At 41.4% G+C, this 22,619-nt stretch overlaps 1 pseudogene; it reads right to left on the reverse strand.

Moving 5' to 3' along the window:
* Positions 1-956: 956 nt before the first annotated feature.
* Positions 957-1,832, reverse strand: LOC121386382 (annotated as a pseudogene).
* Between the last annotated feature and the right edge of the window lie 20,787 nt (positions 1,833-22,619).

Below are 22,619 nucleotides of genomic sequence, written 5' to 3' on the forward strand. Positions count from 1 at the left end.
TCGGCTTATTGTTATCAACTGGATACGCCATAATTATCCTAAGTAGACCTAATACTCTTTGACATTATTTAATGTTATGTTAAAAATAAATAACAAATTTCTTATATTGGGACAAAATCAAAATCTGTCTTCTAGTTTTAACTCACACTAACGTGAGCGCATGATCATATATAAAAATTACAATGGGTGTTTCCATTACTACCGGGATTATTCCAAAGGTCAGTTAATTAATTGTCGTTGTCGGTAAAAACAAAATCATCTTTTTGTCGTACACATAGAAACAGGACGCTGAAATAGCATCCCTGATCAAAACAGATTATGTACATTGTGCGAAGTAAATGATATTATAGATGAATATCACTACTTATTTAAGTGTAATTATTTAATGAATACACGCAAAATGCTCACAAAGCCATATTATTATTTTTAAATATAACTAGCACATTTAAATTCAAAGAATTGTTTAATTGTAATAGTATAATAATAAGCACCCTCCGTAAAATGTCCAAATTCATTGATGAAATTACAAGTAAATTCAGTAAACAATAGATACATATCTTCAATATCATTTTATACCTTTAAAAGTACTGACTTGTAAAAATCTCTCTGCTATATTTGAATGTCTTGTCACCATGTGTCTTCATTTTTAAAATATGTATATAGCTATTTTGAATTATGTTTGTATATAATATTCTACGAAGAGCTCCTGTTACCATATTGTGACTGAATACACTAATTCCTCATATGCTGTCGTTTGACGGCCTGAGTGTACCGAAATAAAGTTTCAAGTTTCAAGGTATTGTTTCAAGTTTAAGCGATTTACATGGAGTAAGAAGAGAGACAGAGAGACAGAGAGAGAGAGAGAGAGAGAGAGAGAGAGAGAGAGAGAGAGAGAGAGAGAGAGAGAGAGAGAGAGAGAGAGAGAGAGAGAGAGAGAGAGAGAGAGAGACAGAGAGAGAGAGAGACAGAGACAGAGACAATTGTGGTGGTGGTGGTGTTGATGGTGATGGTGATGGTGGTTATTGTGGTGGTGATGGTGGTTATGGTGGTGGTGATGGAGGTGATGGTGGTGGTGGTGGTAGTGATGGTGGTGATGGTGATGATGGTGGTGGTGGTGGTGGTGATGGTGAAGGAAATGGTGGTGGTTGTGATGGTGGTGATGGTGGCGGTGGTAATGGTTGTGGTGATAGTGGTGGTGGTAGCGAGGGTGGTGATGGTGGTGGTGATAGTGATGGTGGTGATTGTGATGGTGGTGGTGGTAGTAATGGTTCTGGTAGTGGTGGAGTGATGGTGGTGGTGGTGGTGATGGTGGTGGTGATGGAGGTGGTGGTGGTGATGGTGGTAGGGGTGGTGGTGATGGTGGTGATGGTGATGGTGGTGTTGATAGTGATTAGAGATGGTGGTGATGGTGAAGGTGATAGTGGTGTTGGTGATAGTGGTGAAGGTGATAGTGGTGGTGGTGGTGGTGGTAGTGACTGTGGTGAAGGTGATAGTGGTGAAGGTGATAGTGGTGGTGGTGATAGTGGTGGTGGTGATAGTGGTGAAGGTGATAGTGGTGAAGGTGATAGTGGTGGTGGTGATAGTGGTGATGGTGACAGTGGTGAAGGCGATAGTGGTGGTGGTGATTGTGGTGGTAGTGATTGTGGTGAAGGTGATAGTGGTGGTGGTGATAGTGGTGATGGTGACAGTGGTGAAGGTGATAGTGGTGAAGGTGATACTGGAGGTGGTGATAGTGGTGGTGGTGATAGTGGTGAAGGTGATAGTGGTGGTGGTTATAGTGGTGAAGGTGATAGTGGTGATGGTGATGGTGGTGAAGGTGATTGTGGTGATGGTGATGGTGATAGTGGTGAAGGCGATAGTGGTGGTGGTGAATGTGGTGGTTGTGATAGTGGTGAAGGTGATAGTGGTGGTGGTGATAGTGGTGGTGGTGAAGGTGATAGTGGTGAAGGTGATAGTGGTGAAGGTGATAGTGGTGGTGGTGATAGTGGTGATGGTGACAGTGGTGAAGGTGATAGTGGTGGTGGTGATAGTGATTGTGGTGAAGGTGATAGTGGTGGTGGTGATAGTGGTGATGGTGACAGTGGTGAAGGTGATAGTGGTGAAGGTGATACTGGAGGTGGTGATAGTGGTGGTGGTGATAGTGGTGGTGGTGATAGTGGTGGTGGTGATAGTGGTGGTGGTGATAGTGGTGGTGGTGATAGTGGTGGTGGTGATAGTGGTGAAGGTGATAGTGGTGGTGGTGATAGTGGTGGTGGTGATAGTGGTGGTGGTGATAGTGGTGAAGGTGATAGTGGTGGTGGTTATAGTGGTGAAGGTGATAGTGGTGATGGTGATGGTGGTCAAGGTGATTGTGGTGATTGTGGTGATGGTGATAGTGGTGAAGGCGATAGTGGTGGTGGTGATTGTTGTGGTTGTGATAGTGGTAAAGGTGATAGTGGTGAAAGTGATAGTGGTGGTGGTGATTGTGGTGGTGGTGATAGTGGTGAAGGTGATAGTGGTGAAGGTGATTGTGGTGGTGGTGATGATTGTGTGATAGTGGTGGTGGTGATAGTGGTGATAGTGGTGGTGATAGTGGTGGTGGTGATTGTGGTGATAGTGGTGGTGGTGATTGTGGTGAAGGTGATAGTGGTGAAGGTGATAGTGGTGAAGGTGATAGTGGTGGTGGTGATAGTGGTGGTGGTGGTGATAGTGGTGGTGGTGATAGTGGTGGTGGTGAAGGTGATTGTGGTGGTGGTGATTGTGGTGGTGGTGATAATGGTGGTAGGTAAATATTGCATATATCTCTACAATCATTCAGGTATCCGATCCACTTCAATATTCGTATATCCTGCAAATTAATGAACGCATGTAAGGATTGGTACAGTATTCTGTGTTAAGCAAATGAAATTTGAACGAGAAAACCGTAATATGTGATCAGGACGTAAATCTACGACTGAAGAGCTATTCACGAAAGAACGTAAAGGTAAGTTACGTGTACTAATGTTGGAGGTAAATATACGAGTGCCTCCGGTTACAACTAACACTCCAAAGAGTAGCCAAAGATTCCCGCTCTAATACCACAATAATCCTATGTTTGACGTAAAATACATTTCCATCGATCATTTTCGAGTTCTTTGATTTAAAATGATCCAGATAGTAATCACTAATACACACACTACAGAAAGAAACACGACAGCACCCACATTCAGCTAAGCTTCGGCAAACTCCGGACATCAGTGTTCTAAAATATATATAAAATGTATATATCGGATAGTCCGCTCACCCACTGTCGAGAACAGAGCATCAAAGTTTGTTTTGTTTACCGATACCACTGGAGCACATCGATTAATTTATCATCAGCTATTGGATGTCAAATATTCGGTAATTCTGTCTCGTAGTCATCCGAGGAAACCCGCTACATTTTTTCCTAATGCAGCAAAGGATCTTTTATATGCATTTTCCCACAGATAGGAAAACACATACCACGGCCTTTGTCCAGTTGTGGTGCACTGGTTGGAACGAGAAAAAGCCCAGCCATCTGAATGGATCCACCGAAGTGGTTCGATCCTGCGACGTAAGCACCTCAAGCGAGCACTCAACAGACTGAGTTAAATCCCGCCCCTAGAATAGAGCATCACGACCCGATATTGGAATTATTCAAACAGGCAGTACACTGTGTACTGATCGAATACAACGTGCAACGATTATCAGTTTGTCATAATTTCATGTTTACACATGTCTGTGTTTCTATTCAATTCAGGTTCAAGCTCGATATCTTCTGCTCACACATCAGCTGAGAAGCTCGTCTGTTACTCCGTTATCTAAACCTCGCTAATTAACCACGATAACAAACTATTCTATATTTATCACTGCTTGCTTTAAGTTTTGCATATCTGTTTGATTACGATTTTCGATTGCTTCTTTGCTATTGTAACGAGTGGTATATCAAATTCCGTGTTATGTACTACCCTATCTGTGGGATGATGCATATAAAAGATCCCTTGCGAAAAGAGTGTGGTCCTTAACCATATGTCTGACGTCATATAACCATAAATAAAATGTGTTGAGTGCGTCATTAAATAAAACATTACTTGTTTTACCAAACAATGTGTTTGCTCGAAAGGTATCGTTCCAGACGCCTTATCGCTAGCTAAGTGTGTTGTTGTTGTTTTTCGAAAATTTACTAATGCAGAAATTGTGCAGCGAAAATGATATAGTAGTGTGCCATGTACAACAGATTGGTAATGATAAAAGTGAAGATAGTAGTAAAATGATGGCGACAAATTTATTTTAAATTAAATCAAAAAAATATATAATTCTGCTATTGGATTTTCGTTTTGAACCATGTCCTCTTTCACTGTTCGATTTTTTGTGATATTCCACAATGGTATTCAATTAGGCGATTTTCGTTTTTTATCATGTACTTGATGACTGTAATTTTCGTTGTGGGCCATGCACCGTGTCACTCTGTGGATTTTGTTTTGTACCATACATATTTCACTTTCGGATTTCGTTTTGTACTATACAGATTTCACATTTTGATTTTCGTTTTGTATCATTCACTATCTCAGTGTGATATGCTATTAAACACTACATTATTTTTTCTGTCAATCATTCCATTTGTAGCAGACGTGTTTTTTTTTATTGCGGGATATGTCCAGTTTCAATGAACGCCATCAACTTTATGGTCTCCAGTTCTGTGAAGCTGAATTCCTTGGCCAGGATGTTTTTGGTCAACTTACAGAGCAGGTATCCGTCGATTCCTTCTTTCCTGAACGAATCCACGTGTCTGTCTAACCTCAGACGCTTCATCTTGACTGCCAGTTCACCTATAGTTAACTCGTCGGCCCTTTTCTCCTCTGTACTCACGGCACCCACGACACCCACGGCACTCACGGCACTCTGACTTGACGTACTGGCTACATACGGAGCTACCACAGCTCTTTCTATGGCATTGATGTACGCATTCCCAGTTCTGTTGGTAGCCTCCTCTAGAGTTGCACGCTCGGGCTGCTGAAGAGAATCACGTTCGGGTAGCGGTGGGGCGGTTTTGCTACCACGAAGACCATCATCTTTTTGCGGGATCGGGGACGGAAGTGGACGCGGTTGCTGGGAACTTAACATGAAACCCTCCAGATTACTTCCCTGTGGTAAAAGGAATTGGCTATCCCGCTGATTAGGGCGATTCGTGGACTGGGTTGTCTCCCCTGTGTTGCTGGTTTCACCTGGCTGTTGAATTTGTTCTGTTCGGACATAGTCCGGTAAGGGTAGATGCGGGGCAGGTGGAACTTTTCACCGGGCAATAGTTCTGGGTGGTAGTCCCGGTACACGATCTTTCTGTGGTGGACAACTCGTTGATTGAGTTATCTTCCTTGCGCCAGTCGTCTTGGTACGTGGCTGGGTTTCTTCTGCTGCGAACTGCAATGTCGAGTATTCCCCCGTGTTTTCCTCCACCGGTCTGGTGATCCTGAAAAAGCTCGCCGGTTCAAGCAGCTCGTACACATTCTCCGATTTCGATTCGTCTATATCGGCTTGGTTGTACATGGCAATATCTGAAATAGAGATTTCATTAAGAAATGAGTAGCACTCTTACAAACAAACAAACAAAACACGGATGTTTATGTTGGTAACAAACTATTTTTTTTTTTTTTTTTTTAATCTTACGTGTTAGCAGAATCAAACAAACAGACTCTCTTTCTTAAACAATTAACGTGTACGTCAGAGAACAACACGTTTCTTTAGGGTTTATTTCTTAGGTCGGCTTGGGTTTGGTGTCATCTGTTTCTAGTTGAACAGTGTAATAACACAAATCGCGCCATGGAGGTGTCGTGGCTATGGCATATGCCATATGGGTAGCAGGTACTGGCTTCACAGGCCGTTACCGGCTCCCATCCAGAGCAAGTTGTAACAACTCAATGGGTATGTGTAAGACCACTACACTGAGTTCTCTCTCACTAACTACTAACAACTCAATGGGTAGGTGTACGACCACTACACCGACTTCTCTCTCATTAACTACTAACAATTCAATGGGTAAGTATACGAATAATACACCGACTTCTCTCTCACTAACTACTAACAACTCAACGGGTGGGTGTAAGACAACTACACCGACTTCTCTCTCACTAACTACTAACAACTCAATGGGTGGGTGTAAGACCACTACACCGACTTCTCTCTCACTGACTACTAACAACTCAATGGGTGGGTGTAAAACCACTACACCGACTTCTCCCTCACTGACTACTAACAACTCATTGGGTGGGTGTAAGACCACTACACCGACTTCTCTCTCACTAACTACTAACAACTCAATGGATGGATGTAAGACCACTACACCGACTTTCTCTCACTAACTACTAACAACTCTCTACTGTAAGACCACTACACCGACTTCTCTCTCACTAACTCAATGGGTGGGTGTAAGACCACTACACCCGACTTCTCTCTCACTAAACTCTACTACTCACTCAATGGGTGGGTGTAAGACCACTACACCGACTTCTCTCTCACTAACTGCAACAACTCAATGGGTAGGTCTAAGACCACTACACACCGACTTCTCCTCTCACTAACTACTAACAACTCAATGGGTGGGTGTAAGACCACTACACCGACTTCTCTCTCACTCTACTAACAACTCAATGGGTGGGTGTACGACCACTACACCGACTTCTCCTCTCACTAACTACTAACAACTCATGGGTAGGTGTGTAAGACCACTACACCGACTTCTCTCTCACTGACAAAACTACTAACAACTCAATGGGGTGGGTGTAAGACCACTACACCGACTTCTCTCTCACTAACTACTAACAACTCAATGGGTGGGTGTAAGACCACTACACCGACTTCTCTCTCCTAACTACTAACAACTACTGTAAGACCACTACACCGACTCACTAACTACTAACAACTCAATGGGTGGGGTGTAAGACCACTACACCGACTTCTCTCTCACTAACTACTAACAACTCAATGGGGTGGGTGTAAGACCACTACACCGACTTCTCTCTCACTAACTACTAACAACTCAATGGGTGGGTGTAAGACCACTACACCGACTTCTCTCTCTCTCTCTAATAACTCTAAGAACTACACCGAACAACTCAATCAATGGGTGGGGTGTAAGACCACTACACCGACTTCTCTCTCACTAACTACTAACAACTCAATGGGTGTAAGGGTGTACACCGAGACCACTACTAACAACCAATGGGATGGGTGTCTCTCTCACTAACTACTACTAAACAACTCAATGGGTGGGTGTAAGACCACTACACCGACTTCTCTCTCACTAACTACTAACAACTCAATGGGTAGGTGTAAGACCACTACACCGACTTCTCTCTCACTAACTACTAACAACTAAATGGGTGGGTGTACGACAACTACACCGACTTCTCTCTCACTAACTACTAACAACTCAATGGGTGGATGTAAGACCACTACACCGACTTCTCTCTCACTAACTACTAACAACTCAATGGGTGGATGTAAGACCACTACACCGACTTCTCTCTCACTAACTACTAACAACTCAATGGGTGGGTGTAAGACCACTACATCGACTTCTCTCTCAGTAACTACTAACAACTCAATGGGTGGGTGTAACACCACTACACAGACTTCTCTCTCACTAACTACTAACAACTCAATGGGTGGATGTAAGACCACTACACCGACTTCTCTCTCACTAACTACTAACAACTCAATGGGTGGGTGTAAGACCACTACACCGACTTCTCTCTCACTAACTACTAACAACTCAATGGGTGGGTGTAACACCACTACACCGACTTCTCTCTCACTAACTACTAACAACTCAATGGGTAGGTGTAAGACCACTACACCGACTTCTCTCTCACTAACTACTAACAACTAAATGGGTGGGTGTACGACAACTACACCGACTTCTCTCTCACTAACTACTAACAACTCAATGGGTGGATGTAAGACCACTACACCGACTTCTCTCTCACTAACTACTAACAACTCAATGGGTGGATGTAAGACCACTACACCGACTTCTCTCTCACTAACTACTAACAACTCAATGGGTGGGTGTAACACGACTACATCGACTTCTCGCTCAGTAACTACTAACAACTCAATGGGTGGGTGTAACACCACTACACAGACTTCTCTCTCACTAACTACTAACAACTCAATGGGTGGATGTAAGACCACTACACCGACTTCTCTCTCACTAACTACTAACAACTCAATGGGTGGGTGTAAGACCACTACACCGACTTCTCTCTCACTAACTACTAACAACTCAATGGGTGGGTGTAACACCACTACACCGACTTCTCTCTCACTAACTACTAACAACTCAATGGGTGGATGTAAGACCACTACACCGACTTCTCTCTCACTAACTACTAACAACTCAATGGGTGGGTGTAAGACCACTACACCGACTTCTCTCTCACTAACTACTAACAACTCAATGGGCGGGTGTAAGACCACTACACCGACTTCTCTCTGACTAACTACTAACAACTCAATGGGCGGGTGTAAGACCACTACACCGACTTCTCTCTCACTAACTACTGACAACTAAATGGGTAGGTGTACGACAACTACACCGACTTCTCTCTCACTAACAACTAACAACTCAATGGGCGGGTATAAGGCCACTACACCGACTTCTCTCTCACTAACTACTAACAACTCAATGGGTGGGTGTAAGACCACTACACCGACTTCTCTCTCACTAACTACTAACAACTCAATGGGTGGGTGTAAGACCACTACACCGACTTCTCTCTCACTATCTACTGACAACTCAATGGGTAGGTGTAAGACCACTACACCGACTTCTCTCTCAATAACTACTAACAACTCAATGGGTGGGTGTAAGACCACTACACCGACATCTCTCTCACTAACTACTAACAACTCAATGGGTGGGTGTAAGACCACTACACCGACATCTCTCTCACTAACTACTAACAACTCAATGGGTGGGTGTAAGACCACTACACCGACTTCTCTCTCACTAACTACTAACAACTCAATGGGTGGGTGTAAGACCACTACACCGACTTCTCTCTCACTAACTACTAACAACTCAATGGGTAGGTGTAAAACCACTACACCGACTTCTCTCTCACTAACTACTAACAACTCAATGGGTGGGTGTAAGACCACTACACCGACTTCTCTCTCACTAACTACTGACAACTAAATGGGTAGGTGTAAGACCACTACACCGACTTCTCTCTCAATAACTACTAACAACTCAATGGGTGGGTGTAAGACCACTACACCGACATCTCTCTCACTAACTACTAACAACTCAATGGGTGGGTGTAAGACCACTACACCGACATCTCTCTCACTAACTACTAACAACTCAATGGGTGGGTGTAAGACCACTACACCGACTTCTCTCTCACTAACTACTAACAACTCAATGGGTGGGTGTAAGACCACTACACCGACTTCTCTCTCACTAACTACTAACAACTCAATGGGTAGGTGTAAAACCACTACACCGACTTCTCTCTCACTAACTACTAACAACTCAATGGGCGGGTGTAAGACCACTACACCGACTTCTCTCTCACTAACTACTGACAACTAAATGGGTAGGTGTACGACAACTACACCGACTTCTCTCTCACTAACAACTAACAACTCAATGGGCGGGTATAAGGCCACTACACCGACTTCTCTCTCACTAACTACTAACAACTCAATGGGTGGGTGTAAGACCACTACACCGACTTCTCTCTCACTAACTACTAACAACTCAATGGGTGGGTGTAAGACCACTACACCGACTTCTCTCTCACTATCTACTGACAAACTCAATGGGTAGGTGTAAGACCACTACACCGACTTCTCTCTCAATAACTACTAACAACTCAATGGGGGGGTGTAAGACCACTACACCGACATCTCTCTCACTAACTACTAACAACTCAATGGTGGGTGTAAGACCACTACACCGACATCTCTCTCACTAACTACTAACAACTCAATGGGTGGGTGTAAGACCACTACACCGACTTCTCTCTCACTAGCTACTAACAACTCAATGGGTGGGTGTAAGACCACTACACCGACTTCTCTCTCACTAACTACTAACAACTCAATGGGTAGGTGTAAAACCACTACACCGACTTCTCTCTCACTAACTACTAACAACTCAATGGGTGGGTGTAAGACCACTACACCGACTTCTCTCTCACTAACTACTAACAACTCAATGGGTGGATGTAAGACCACTACACCGACTTCTCTCTCACTAACTACTAACAACTCAATGGGTGGGTGTAAGACAACTACACCGACTTCTCTCTCAGTAACTACTGACAACTCAATGGGTGGGTGTAAGACCACTACACCGACTTCTCTCTCACTAACTACTGACAACTCAATGGGTGGATGTAAGACCACTACACCGACTTCTCTCTCACTAACTACTGACAACTCAATGGGTGGATGTAAGACCACTACACCGACTTCTCTCTCACTAACTACTGACAACTCAATGGGCGGGTGTAAGACCACTACACCGACTTCTCTCTCACTAACTACTAACAACTCAATGGGTGGATGTAAGACCACTACACCGACTTCTCTCTCACTAACTACTAACAACTCAATGGGCGGGTGTAAGACCACTACACCGACTTCTCTCTCACTAACTACTAACAACTCAATGGGTGGATGTAAGACCACTACACCGACTTCTCTCTCACTAACTACTAACAACTCAATGGGCGGGTGTAAGACCACTACACCGACTTCTCTCTCACTAACTACTAACAACTCAATGGGTGGATGTAAGACCACTACACCGACTTCTCTCTCACTAACTACTAACAACTCAATGGGCGGGTGTAAGACCACTACACCGACTTCTCTCTCACTAAGTACTAACAACTCAATGGGCGGGTGTAAGACCACTACACCGACTTCTCTCTCACTAACTACTGACAACTCAATGGGCGGGTGTAAGACCACTACACCGACTTCTCTCTCACTAACTACTGACAACTCAATGGGTAGGTGTAAGACCACTACACCGACTTCTCTCTCACTAACTACTAACAACTCAATGGGTAGGTGTAAGGCAACTACACCGACTTCTCTCTCACTAACTACTAACAACTCAATGGGCGGGTGTAAGGCAACTACACCGACTTCTCTCTCACTAACTACTAACAACTCAATGGGTAGGTTTAAGACCACTACACCGACTTCTCTCTCACTAACTACTAACAACTCAATGGGTGGATGTAAGACCACTACACCGACTTCTCTCTCACTAACTACTAACAACTCAATGGGTAGGTGTAAGACCACTACACCGACTTCTCTCTCACTAACTACTAACAACTCAATGGGTAGGTGTAAGACCACTACACCGACTTCTCTCTCACTAACTACTAACAACTCAATGGGCGTGTGTAAGGCAACTACACCGACTTCTCTCTCACTAACTACTAACAACTCAATGGGTAGGTGTAAGACCACTACACCGACTTCTCTCTCACTAACTACTAACACCTCAATGGGTGGGTGTAAGACCACTACACCGACTTCTGTCTCACTGACTACTAACAACTCAATGGGTAGGTCTAAGACCACTACACCGACTTCTCTCTCACTAACTACTAACAACTCAATGGGTAGGTGTACGACAACTACACCGACTTCTCTCTCACTAACTACTAACAACTCAATGGGTGGGTGTAAGACCACTACACCGACTTCTCTCTCACTAACTACTAACAAGTCAATGGGTGGGTGTAAGACCACTACACCGACTTCTCTCTCACTAACTACTAACAAGTCAATGGGTGGGTGTAAGACCACTACACCGACTTCTCTCTCACTAACTACTAACAAGTCAATGGGTGGGTGTAAGACCACTACACCGACTTCTCTCTCACTAACTACTAACAACTCAATGGGTGGGTGTAAGACCACTACACCGACTTCTCTCTCACAAACTACTAACAACTCAATGGGTGGGTGTAAGACCACTACACCGACTTCTCTCTCACAAACTACTAACAACTCAATGGGTGGGTGTGAGACCACTACACCGACTTCTCTCTCACTAACTACTAACAACTCAATGGGTGGGTGTGAGACCACTACACCGACTTCTCTCTCACTAACTACTAACAAATCAATGGGTAGGTCTTAGACCACTACACCGACTTCTCTCTCACAAACTACTAACAACTCAATGGGTGGGTGTAAGACCACTACACCGACTTCTCTCTCACAAACTACTAACAACTCAATGGGTGGGTGTAAGACCACTACACCGACTTCTCTCTCACAAACTACTAACATCTCAATGGGTAGGAGTAAGACCACTACACAGACTTCTCTCTCACTAACTACTAACAACTCAATGGGTAGGAGTAAGACCACTACACCGATTTCTCTCTCACTAACTACTGACAACTCAATGGGTAGGAATAAGACCACTACACAGACTTCTCTCTCACTAACTACTAACAACTCAATGGGTAGGAGTAAGACCACTACACAGACTTCTCTCTCACTAACTACTAACAACTAACTCACTGTCCTAAAGTTAAAGCTAGAGCACATTGATTATTAATCATCGTCTGTTGCATGTGAAACATTTGATAATTTTCTTAGAGATGAATCCCACTTCATTTTCTCCAGTTGTAGCAAGGGATCTTTTATTATGCACCATCCCACAGACGGGATTGCACATGCCACGGCCTTTGTTATACCAGTCGTGGTGCACTGGTTGGAATGAGAAATAGCCCAGTGGACCCACCGACGAAGATTTGATCCCAAAACCGACCACGCATCAAACGAGTGTTTCACCACTGGGCTGTACCCCGCCTGGACCCCTCTCAATCACTGGCCTGGGCAAACTGCCCGGATATATGAGGTGTGTGCCCAGGACAGCGTGCTGGAATCTTAATTGCATATAATCAGGAAAATAAGTTATATTAATGAAATAAAATGACCATGATGCTCGTAAGTAAGTTATCTTTACCCACTTTCGTTGCCAGTTTTCCCGTCGTATATTGTGCGTCTCGCAGCGTCCTCGATGCCACAGACGAACTCACGAAACTGTTCGGAAGTCTGAGCATTTATTCCGACCACCGTGGATACCAACACTTTCTGTAGGTACAGTGGAACCAGTATAGTGCGCAACTCGAATACTCCTACACGAAGAAGAGGACGAAAGGCATGTTGGTAACTGGTATAACATAATTATTTGAATGGATCGCAAAGACCGCTGTTCATTGTAAGTAATTACTTCAAATGAAGCAATAATTTGGTACATTTGCATGGTGTGTTACATGTGTATGCACTTGTATGCAAAAGTTATATTTAACATGACATGTGTCCCCAACCCCACTCTACCCTCAACTTGAATTATTATTACTCCACTTGTCTTCGGTATGATATTAACAATGTTATCCATTTTATTATTATATGGCAAGGGATATAGCTAAGTGTGGAAATGAACTAAAGGGGTGTATTTGTATGGTGTTTTATATGTATATGCTTGTATACAAAAGTTATGTTTTAATAGTATGTGTCAACGTGACCTGTGTCCCCACCCCCACCCTACTCTCAATTTGAATTATTTAGACTTGTCTTCAGTATGATATTAACAATGTTATCCATTTGATTATTGTGTGGCAAGGGATATAGCTAAGTGTGGAAATGAACTAAGCACTGTTGTTAGAACCACCGTAAAAACAGACTGTAAACAAACTGAACTAAAATATCAGACGACTGATTGTACAGCATTGTCTCAGATGACATCATGAGAGAGAGAGAGAGAGAGAGAGAGAGAGAGAGAGAGAGAGAGAGAGAGAGAGAGAGAGAGAGAGAGAGAGAGAGAGAACACCACTCAACAAATTACATTGTAAACAGTTCTTAGTAAGCTAGCTATGTGTGGCAAGAGGGGTATCTAAAAATAACACTTTTGTATGCATTGCGTTTTACTGTACATGAGTGAACATACTGTACTATTATCACACACACACACACACACACACAGACAGACACACACACACACACACAGACAAACACACACACACCCACACACAAACACACACACACACACACACGAATTCCACGAATTGCCTACGGTCCAAGTTTCTTTTTTTATGATCGAACTACCAAGATAATTTAATATGCGCTGAATATCAAACGTATGACTTGTAACGCCACCGGTACATCTTTCCTCGAAATGGATATGCAGTAATCTGTACGTTTAGTCCGTTGATCTATACATACTACATATTCATATACCGGCTGGCTCAAATGACATGATCACCGGAGAATTCTGAATATAAATTTCGAAACGGAAGGAGGGCATGTAGTTTGAGAAACATTTAGTGGGGGAGAAACGCAGTCTAGCCGACACAGCGATTAATTCATTATTGTCTGTTAGATGTTAAAAGCTTGTTAATTGTGACTCGCAGCCCTCAGAGGAAGCCCGCTATATTTTTCTTTTATTAACAGAAAATAATCTTTTATATGCACCTTCTCACAGACAGGACATCGCATACCACGGCGTTTGACATATTAATTTGCGAAAGTGTTCTTGCTAGAAATTACGTACCTAATACCAACTAAACGTGATTCCACCCATGTCAGATGCATACATTTTGTTCTACAATGCAACAATAATCATTAATAATTGTTAATAATAATAAATACATATATACATTCTCAATAATAGGGGAAACAACTCAGACTATGAATTGCCACACACCTTCTTGAATAGTGTTGGCAATGAGGTATGTTTCGTCGTAAACTTTCGAAACCGTCAGTTTTCCAAATGACTTAACACTGGCCTGCGTGTTACCAACGTCGAACCTGTAGTCCTCTGAACAGACGAACTCCAACTGTACGGGTAGTGCATGGGTCCTCACAATCTCACCCAAATTCTGGCCACGAACATCTGCTTTAAAGTAAATATTCTTAATCAATGACGTAGAATGCTACTACGTTTTTATGTCTTTATATGTGTATGTGAACATCTCTCTCTCTCTCTCTCTCTCTCTCTCTCTCTCTCTCTCTCTCTCTCTCTCTCTCTCTCTCTCTCTCTCTCCTTTCTTAATATGTAACATATAAATATCAGCTTCGTCTAGATAATCGGTTAACATAGACTCAGTTGATAGTTTCCATATTAAAAAGTACTCGTGACGAATCCTCTATATATCCTCTAAATATGCATGTATATATGCATAATAGAATTGCTTAGCAACTACTGTTTAGTGTTTTAAAATTGTGTAGCGATCTCTGAATCGTGTTCCCTGTGATAAGGTGGATAACAGATAAGATGGAATTGAAATCAGTATTAAAAAAAAGCCTCTCAAAACTTAATAAAATAACAGGAACCTTTCTTCTTTCGTTTGTACACTCGAAACTTTAACGGATAGTCCAGTGGCATCGTCATATTCCGCCCAGCGCCATCTATGGCCACCGCTCGTTTTTGTTTACAAGCGCCTTGGATTCTCATGACCTATTAAACAGATAAATAAATAAATAAAAATCATCTTGTGTTACTACCAACATTGTAGAAATGTGTAGAATACCCCACAGCATATGAAAACAATTACTCGTGTCTTTTTCTTTCCTCTTCGCCACTCTCACGTTTTCCTCCCCAGACACGCGTCAAATATATTGTCTGATTTGATTGAAAACAATAATCTTATAATTTGCAATATTTTGTCATAATCACCATCGACACCATCATCATCATCATCATCATCATCATCATCATGGTCGTCGTCGTCGTCGTCTTCATTATCATCATCGTCATGTAGCATGCAATTTAATTATATTATATCAACTATATTATACACATTGTACTATCAGCATGTTATCACACTATACTGTTATACGATACATTCAAGCTTGCGACGTGTGTGTGTGTGTTATGAACATACTTCACAACATATTATGCTCTGTAGATAATATATATTTTATTTACGATATTGATGCTTTTACAAATATCCTAGCGTTCGCTAGTTTTTCGTGTCGTTGAAGGCGCCGGTAACATACTGAACTTCAATAGGTTAATTTAATTACTGTTCACGCATGCGCACTATGATTACTGGTGTACGCCGTCGTCCATCTTGGGATGCATTTGTAAACTAGTTTTTCCAAATTAAAAAGCAATGATTGAACTTGTAAACGCTTCTGTTATCAGTCAACACCCGTCACCTGTCCAATCCCGAGAGTGTCTAACTCGAGGCCTTCGTCAAAGACATGAGTGACGATGGCCAACCTGGGCAGGTTGTTCTGGTGTTGTTCATAGAACTCCCTCATAGTCAAGTTAGACCCGTCGTCGTGGAACCACACGTTCGGCATGCGGGATGACATCTGGGTAGCAATTAGGCAGGATACTTGGTTAAAGGTGCATATTCCAGTAGTGGTAGAAAGTACCAACAACTACAACAACACAAACAAACAATGACCAACAACGACAACAAAAAAAACAAAAACAAAAAAACAACAACAACAACCAACTAATACTACTACTAATAAAAATACTACTACTACTACTACGACTACTACTACTAGCACTAATACTACCATTGCTACTACTACTAGTACTACTACTACTACTACTACTACTACTACTACAACTACAACTACTACTACTACTACTACTACTACTACCACTATCAATACCACTACTACTAATACCACTAAAAGTACCGCTACCACTGCCACTACTACTCCGACTACTACTACTACCACTACTACTACCGCCTCTACTACTACCACCACTCTGAAGTACCACTACTACTACTACTACTACTACTACTACTACTACTACTACTACTAATAATAGCACTACTTCTACTACTACTACTAATTCTAATTCTACTACTACTACTACTACTACTACTACTACTTGTACTACTACTACTACTTGTACTACTACTACTACTACTACTAATAATAATAATAGCACTATTACTACTACTAATTCTAATTCTACTACTACTAATAATAATAATAAGACTAAGACTACTACTACTACTACTAATAATAACATTAATACTAATAACAATGATAGTAATAATAATGATAATAATAAGAACAATAATAATAATAATAATAATAATAATAATAATAATGATGATAATACTACTACTACTACTACTACTACTAATAATAATAATAATAATAATATGTTATGAATGAACAAAATACTAAAACTAAGTACATGCCATCAGATGTAAGAAACTGTGTGTTTACAACACGTTACTAAAAGGAAGGAAGGACAGAAATGTTTTAATTAAAGGAATGCTTAAGCAAGGCTTTTGGACTGGTGTGCATATCCAAGGATATATAAGGCACATTAGTGCTTAATATCAACAAGTATAATATTATATTTAATTAATAAAATGGTTAAATGTGACTGCTATTAGATATATTCCAGTGAATACGCCCTCTTACTCTGGCGAGCTGGTAGTTAGGTAGAACTAGAGAAACAAATCTACATTTGCGGGATGATGAAATAGTCATGCATTGTAATGTTTTGTAATAATATACACCCCAGTAAGCCAGTAATAAGTGTATATTCTTTTCAATACCATTGTCAAAATGGATACACAAGTCAAATAATTATACCATGTTTTATCCATGCATTAGCGTACGTACTGAAATGATATACGGTGTGTTTTCTTAGTTAATTATTAGTCTTGTTAGTTGCCCCTACCTGTGATTCCTGATTGGCAGGTGTGTATTTGATGTTCTGTACTGTAATCAGACGAGCCAATTAATTGACGCTGTCTAGACACACAAATACATACCGGTATTGTGTAATATTACCTGTCACCCCTAAACTGGCAATGGTCATGGTTTATTACCGTAAAGAGTTCTGTAAAACTATTGCTTAAGTAGACTCTCCCATCTAAAACGACAGAATTGACCAATTACGTAGTCAAAAAAGAAAAGAAAATGATCACTGGGTTGTCGATTTTGCCCCAACGTAGTATACTAATAGTCCTAATAGTGTACATTTTTCCTTTGGATTATTTAACAGAAAAATACTATAACCCCATTTCGTTCCGTTAATGCAATTTGAAATGTATTTAGTTGAATAGTTTATTATATTATCACGTCATTTATGTTGTGTTACAAGTCAGGTTGATGAAAGAGAAGCGCCTTGTCGAAAATTACTGCTTTTGTTTACACTTTTCATACAGGAGTTGGTCAGGAACTGACGTCACTTTGCCCCAAGCTAGCTGTACCGGACGCATCGAAAAGAAAAGAAAATGGCTGCTCCCAGTTAGCAGGAATAATGACGTTTTTTTTTTATTAACATTAAAATTACGCATTTTTCATTTATTAAAGTGTCAGTATGTGTTGTTGGTCCGGGTATGCATCTTTACAACACATAAGGCTGCTATTTTAGTTTACTCTCCCTTTAATGACACACTCAATACAATTTATTTACGATTATATGACGTCGGACCATACCGATATTGAGGGAGGAAACCCGCTGTCGCCGCTTTATGGGCTACTCTTTTTTTTATTAGCAGCAAGGTACATTTTGTATGCACCATCCCACATATAGTACACCACATACGACGGCCATTGATATACCAGTCGTGATGCGCTGACTGGAACGAGAAATAGTCCAATGAGCCTACCGACGGGGATTGATCCTAGACCGACCGCGCATCGGGTGAGCGTGACATTTCATATCGACCGTTTATAACATTAAGAACAACCTAGTTTCATTTCCACCTATAAAAGAAATAGAACAACCGAGCAGCAACAGCGACAGTTGTGTTTGACAAATTGTACCTTGTCTGCTTTGCAAACATCGCCCAAAACCCTGTAACTCTGTGGGGTTTTAGGTTGTTTTTTTCTTTTGTTTTCTTTCTACAACGTCAAAGGACACTTTTAAATGGTAGTAATGAACTAAAACGAAAACAAAATAATAACACCAACCCCCCCCCCCCCCCCACCCCCTCCAAAAAAAAAAAAAGAAGGCAAAACAGGCACTTTGAAATAGTAGTAATTGTGCTTACCGTACTGCCCAAAGTGTCGTGTTATTGTGCTTACCATACTGCCAAAGTGTCGTGTTATTGTGCTTACCATACTGCCCAAAGTGTTGTCTTGTTATTGTGCTTACCATACTGCCCAAAGTGTTGAGTTATTGTGCTTATCATACTGCCCAAAGTGTCGTGTTATTGTTGTACACGAGAGATATCTCTTGAGGGGTGGTGTCCAGATCATTAATTACTGGTGGTTTAAAATAGCACACCCAACCACCAGGTACGTCTACGCCGAATTACACGATATTATATCTATGTCTAGTGTAAAACACAGGGCCATAGCTAGGATTTTTTGTTGGGGGGGGGGGGGGGGGGGGCAACTGAGTAGTTAATAGTCTCAAACTCCTTAAACGGTTAAGAACATAATTTTATTTAAGGTTGTATATTTTTTTCTGGATTTTTTTCTTTTGAGAGGAAACCCGCTGTCGCGAATTTATGGGCTACTCTTTCCAATTAGCAGCAAGGAATCTTTTATTTGCGCTTCCCACAGGCAGGATAGCACAAACCATGGCCTTTGTTAAACCAGTCATGGATCACTGGTCGGTGCAAGTGGTTTACACCTACCCATTGAGCCTTGCGGTGCACTCACTCAGGGTTTGGAGTCGGTATCTGGATTAAAAATCCCATGCCTAGACTGGGATCCGAACCCAGTACCTACCAGTCTGGAGACCGATGGATTAAGCACTGCACCGCCGAGGCCGGTCAGATTGTTACCTTCATGGATACATAATTTGCTTTATTTAACGACGCCACTAGAGCACATTAATTTTTTATCTTATCATCGGCTATTGGACGTCAAACATATGGTCATTCTGACACTGTTTTTTAGAGAAAACCCACTGTCGCCACATAGGCTACTCTTTTACGATAGGCAGCAAGGGATATTTTATTTGCGCTTCCCACAGGCAGTATAGCACAAACCATGGCCTTTGTTGAACCAGTTATGGATCACTGGTCGGTGCAAGTGGTTTACACCTGCCCATTCAGCCTTACGGAGCACTCACACAGGGTTTGGGAGTCGGTATCTGGATTAAAAATGTCATGCCTCAACTGGGATTCGAACCCAGTACCTAACAGTCTAGAGACCGATGATGACCGGGATGACATCTGGGAATCAATTAGGCAGGATACTTGGTTAAAGGTGCATATTCTAGCAGTGATAGAACGTACCAACAACAACACACAGACAGAAAATGAACAACAACAATACAAAACCCAACTAATAATGTTAATAATAACACACAAACGTGTAACTCATTTGGACAAAGTTACAATAGAATGAAAGAAGAGTCTGTGACGCAAAAACAGGAAATAGCCTTAAAAGTAGACTAGAACTCGAATCAATACACCGCTACTTCTCAGCCGCACTACAAACACCAGGATGACCGGAAACACGTCGGTTGTACAGAAATTGATAATCTAAAGAATATAATATAAGTAATGCTTGATTTCAGCGGTCATAAACATATGCTGTAGTGTTTACAAACTAGGGTCTCTCCCTTTAAGAGCACTCTAGTTTCACTTTCACACCCGAGCCGCAAAAGCGACTGTTTTGTTTATCAAATTGTATCTTATTGTCTGCTTGGCTAACATCACCCAAAACCCTGTAACCCTGTGACCCTGTAACCCTGTAACCCTCTGCTTTTCGGGGTTTTGTTTTATTGTTGTATTTTTGTTGGGTTCTTTTTTATTTCTTTTTTCTTTTAAATGGTAGTAATGAAGCAAAACGGAGAAAAACATCCAAAAACGTTTCTCCTGGGTAATAAATGAAAACAATTTCTGTGTGGAGACTATGGATGCAGTAATGCATGTTTTTCGTATTTTGTATCCTATATATTGAAAACAAATTTAAAAATAAGAAAACCAAAAATATGTCCCTTAATTAATTGTGTTGAGTATACGTTGTACTAAGCAACAAACAAAATAACCTTTGTTAGCGATAACACCATCGCTTATTATAACTGTAATGGTCGTATTTTCTAAATGATGTTATGATATATATTAGGTTTCATCGAAACAGGAACTTTGATATAGTAGTAATTGTGCTTACCGTACTGCCCACAGTATATTGTTATGATATATATTAGGTTTCATCGAAGCAGGAACTTTGATATAGTAGGAATTGTGCTTACCGTACTGCCCACAGTATATTGTTATGATATATATTAGGTTTCATCGAAACAGGAACTTTGATATAGTAGGAATTGTGCTTACCGTACTGCCCAAAGTATATTGTTATGATATATATTAGGTTTCATCGAAGCAGGAACTTTGATATAGTAGTAATTGTGCTTACTGTACTGCCCACAGTATATTGTTATGATATATATTAGGTTTCATCGAAACAGGAACTTTGATATCGTAGTAATTGTGCTTACCGTACTGCCAAAAGTGTTGTCTTCTTATTATTGTACACGAGAGATATCTCTTGAGGGGTGTCCGGATAGTTAATTACTGATGGTTTAAAATAGCACACCCAACCACCAAGTACGTCCTCACCGAATTACACGATTATATATATGTCCAATGTAAACACAGGGCCACGTGACTTCTGTTGCTTGAGCTGATACTAACATTGGGTGACGTCGTGTAAACGGCAAAATAACGCAAGAAATGCGTTTTATATTTCATAAAAACAAAAGAAAGAAATGTTTTATTTAACGACGCACTCAACAAATTTTATTTACGGTTATATGGCGTTAGACATATGGTTAAGGACCACACAGATTTTGAGAGGAAACCCGCTGTCGCCACTACATGGGCTACTCTTTCCGATTAGCAGCAAGGGATCTTTTATTTGCGCTTCCCACAGGCAGGATAGCACAAACCATGGCCTTTATTGAACCAGTTATGGATCACTGGTCGGTGCAAGTGGTTTACACCTATCCATTGAGCCTTGCGGAGCACTCACTCAGGGTTTGGAGTCGGTATCTGGATTAAAAATCCCATGCCTCGACTGGGATCCGAGCCCAGTACCTATCAGCCTGTAGACCGATGGCCTAACCACGACACCACCGAGGCCGGTTTCATAAAAACAAGGCAACCTGCTGTCATAATGAAATTATAATATCATTTTCGGTTTATAATTTTAGTATAAAACGTTTTGGGTTACGATCTTTTCAGTGGTTATGATTATTTTATTGTAAGATAAAAAATAAAAAATGGAGGTTTTTCACGTTTTCCCCAAATGCTTGTTTTTCAACTACTGGATGGGAGAAAAATAATCCTCCATTATGTATCCATGTGGGACAGGGCTATCCAAATTATGTACGCTCGGGTGGAATAGCCCTGTCCCACATGAACACATATGAAGGATTATTTTAATATATACATATACATATACATATACATATATACATATACATATACATGCACATGCACATGCACATGCACATGCACATGCACACGCACACGCACACGCACACGGAGGTGGTGGTGATGGGGGTGGTGGTGATGGTGGTAGTGATGGTGATGATGGTGGTGGTAGTGATTAGAGATGGTTGTGATGTTGTTGCTGGTAGTCGTGGAGGTGATGGTGGTGGTGGTGGTGATGGAGGTGGTGGTGGTGATGGTGAT

This window comes from Gigantopelta aegis, chromosome 12, assembly GCF_016097555.1.
Source record: "Gigantopelta aegis isolate Gae_Host chromosome 12, Gae_host_genome, whole genome shotgun sequence".
Classification (NCBI taxonomy): domain Eukaryota; kingdom Metazoa; phylum Mollusca; class Gastropoda; order Neomphalida; family Peltospiridae; genus Gigantopelta; species Gigantopelta aegis.